This window comes from Monodon monoceros, unplaced genomic scaffold, assembly GCF_005190385.1.
Source record: "Monodon monoceros isolate NGI ecotype Baffin Bay Population unplaced genomic scaffold, NGI_Narwhal_1 Contig677_ctg1, whole genome shotgun sequence".
NCBI classification, from domain to species: Eukaryota; Metazoa; Chordata; class Mammalia; order Artiodactyla; family Monodontidae; genus Monodon; species Monodon monoceros.
The window spans coordinates 1-3405 of record NW_021702467.1 but is presented as its reverse complement, the minus strand read 5'-3'; the positions used below and the strand labels follow the sequence as shown (position 1 = coordinate 3405).

Below are 3405 nucleotides of genomic sequence, written 5' to 3'. Positions count from 1 at the left end.
CAAGTGAGCTTCAGAGAGGTTTTGTCCCCAGAGAGTTCCTGAGTGTCTATTGCCTAGGTACTTCTTGACCACAAGGGGGAGCCAGCTCTCTACTACCATGGTCACAGTCATAGGCGCTGAAGAGCTGGCATGGGTCTGGGATGAGCGAGGGTGCCTTTGATTTGTCAAAACAGGTGACAGCTGAGGTCTAAAATGTTCAGAGTGGGGTCTCTAGTGTGTGTTGGGTCCCACTCTGGCACCCTCAGAGTTCCTTATGTTCCCTTTACAAACACTGGGTAGGGATGCAACTCTCACTTTATGGTCCAGTGTGTGGATGTAGCACTCATTCTAGTGATGATCCTGTCATGCCTAATTGGGACTGTTATTTTCTGAGTGTCCTATGTTGGGGACACAACTTCTTCCCTCCTTCCTTGGAATTATCTAAGTTCCCACCTCTCCTTGCTTGTGTGATTCTTTGTAGGAGTGAAGTATGTGTGTGTGTGTGTGCGTGCACGTGTGCACCTACGTGTTGGAGATGGGGGGATATAAAGAAGCTGGAATAAGGTTTGGGTCAGTGACCACTGAAGTGGAGTTGGGAAGCAGGTGGAGACATAAAGAAACAAAACTGCTTTTGGGACCGACCCATGCCACTCATCTTGTTCCACCTCTGATCTATTGACTCTGATCTCAGTAGAAAGCGAACTTTTTGAAACAAGACATTCAGTTTTATTTCTGAAATCAGAATATGCCAGGGAAAGTGGATACCACTGGGTGAACAGCAAGATCTCCTCAAAGGAGAGAGACGCTGTCTCCCCAGCCTGGGCGGCTGGTGCTCCTGGGGACTGGGCCTCTCCTCCCACTTCACGTGCTGCTGGCCCAACAAGTCCCCGTGGGGTGGGCTGGCCCCCTCCGCGCACCCAGAAACACCAGTTCACGGCACAGCACGATCTAGGGTCTCCAAGAGGTCGGCGTTGCGCTTCCGACCTGGCCGGGTGAGGGCGCTCCTGACAGCCTCACGGACAGAGGGAGCTGCAGCCAGGTATGCCTGGGCCTCAGGGATGGAGCACCGGAACAGGAGGCTCAGCAAGGCTATGGGGATCACCTGTGGGGAGGAGGCAGCGAGAACTGAAGCCTGAGAAAGTGAGGTCGTCTGAGGAAGAACCCTGGAGGAGCTAGGGCATTCAGTGTGGGAGTCAGAAGATACCAGGTTGGATGCAACAATAGAACGGAGGCGCTTCCCTGGTGGCGCAGTGGTTAAGAACCCGCCTGCCAATGCAGGGGACACGGGTTCAAGCCCTGGTCCCGGAAGATTCCCACATGCCGCCGCGAAGCAACTAAGCCTGTGTGCCACAACTACTGAGTCTGCGCTCTAGAGCCCGCGAGCCACAACTACTGAAGCCCGCACACCCTAGAGCCCGTGCTCCACAACAGGCGAAGCCACCGCTATGAGAAGCCCGCGCACCACAACGAAGAGTAGCCACCGCTCGCCGCAACTAGAGAAAGACGGCGTTCAGCAACGAAGACCCAACGCAGCCAAAAATAAAGAAATAAAATAATAAATTAAAAAAAAGAATAGAAGGGAGTTTTCAAACACCAGAAATTGGAATGAGGTGGGTCAAGAGCAGAGAGTAGCCTTCATCCTGACCCAGAAAACTCCTATTCATCAAGACTGGTTCGTGACCCAGTTCTCCCTCTCTTTCCTGACTCCCCTCCTAGGCAAAACTGAAGACTCCTTTTCGGCACCCCTGTAGTACCTTTTTCACACTTCTCTGACTACTTGTCACAATCAGGTCTCCTCCATGAACAGGGGAGTTCCTTGCAGAGTGTCACTGAGCTTTGTAAACTCAGTGCCGAGACAAGTTCCTGACACATCGTAAGTACTCAGTGTTTGCTAGATGACTAGCAGTTCGCGAGTTACCTGTTCCTTCTCTCGTGCAACCTGGACGTGGAAGGAGATGGGAGCTGCTCGAATATCATCCGACAGTGGCTGAGCGGAGTGGATCGCCTGGAGAAGGCTCTCGATGCATCGAGACTTGGGCTGTCCCTAGAACCGCTGTGGAAGAAGTGGTAACATCCATGCTGGGCTAGAAAGCCATGGGAGCTGAGAATGGGGTCAAGGGAGAATGGGAGTCTGGGATCTCGAAGACCAGCTGTAGAGAATTCGTCCCTTAGGCAATCCCAAACTTACAATCCCCAGCTGTAAAGGAAAACTGGGGTAAAAGGGTTGGTGGTGGGCCTTGGTTGGCTGGGTTACACTGGAGAATTAATGGCAAATTGGTCGTACTTTTGGCCATGTCCCCGCAATCCCAAAGGTTGGTCATCTTAAACCGCACTCATTCCCTCTGGTTTCCTCCCTAACCACATCCATCCTCTATACTGCTGTAAGACAGTTCATCTGCAAACACTGCTTCTATTTTCTTCACCACCCTTTTCCTCTCTATCTAGCTCAGCACTGTCCAATAGAAACATAATGAGTCACATATGTAATTTAAAATTTTCTAGCACAGCATTAAAAAAGAAACAGGTGAAATAAATTTTAGTCATGTTTTATTTCACCCAATAGATCCAAAATATCATTTCAACATGTCAACAGTATTAAAAATTATTAGTGAGATATTTTACAGTATTTTTGTACCATGTCTTTGAAGTCCAGTTTGTATTTTACAATGACAGCACATTTCAATTCAGGTGCTGAATTTCAATGCAAAAGTCAAATAGAGTCCTACCAAAAGAATAGAGTTGCATTTAATGAAAACTTTACATGCTTCACTTTTTAAATAAAATTTGGAGTTCAGGTCACGTGCTCAATGGCCACGTGTGACTGGTGGCTACCGTCCTGGACAGCACAGATCTAGCTGTGTTTGGCAAGTCCCAATTCCTGTCTGGCTTTTAATCTTCCGCAGTTTCTCCCCTTCCTGCTCCCTCACCACTCTGTAAAGTGACTCCAAACCTGTGTCCCTCACATATCATGCCTAGCCCCCCTCTGGGCCTTGGCTAATACTCCTTCTAACAAAAGTGCCCTTCAGTCCTTCACCTCTCCAAGCCATAACCAGTAGGCCCAGCTCAAACATTACCTCTTCCATGAAGTCTTCTGCTTTGCTATAGTGCATAGATCCTACCTTCTTTGATGTTCTATTGGACTTCAGTAAGGATCATGCAATTTGACACTTAATTGTTCTGTGTTTCAAGTGTTGGTTTTGTCTCTCCTCCATTAGATGGGCCACTCTGGGATGGCAAGGACTGGATCATAGGTAGCTCTGGCTCCCCCTACCTGCCCCAACTCCAGGAACTAGAAAAGCATAAAGGATTTTTTCTCCCAGTTGGTTGGTTTTACTCATTCGAGAAGGTTGTTTTAGGGCCCTGATGGCTGCTCACTAAATGCCCATTCATGGGTTCCTTTCATGTAGAGTTGCCAGATTTAGCAAA

At 48.8% G+C, this 3405-nt stretch overlaps 1 long non-coding RNA gene across 1 annotated transcript; it reads right to left on the bottom strand.

The window, feature by feature from the left end:
- Positions 1-682: 682 nt before the first annotated feature.
- LOC114890960 lies at positions 683-3399 on the bottom strand. Its single transcript, XR_003792395.1, has 2 exons — positions 1898-3399; positions 683-1081 (listed from the first exon to the last, which is right to left on the bottom strand). It is a non-coding gene; the product is annotated as an uncharacterized LOC114890960 (long non-coding RNA).
- Between the last annotated feature and the right edge of the window lie 6 nt (positions 3400-3405).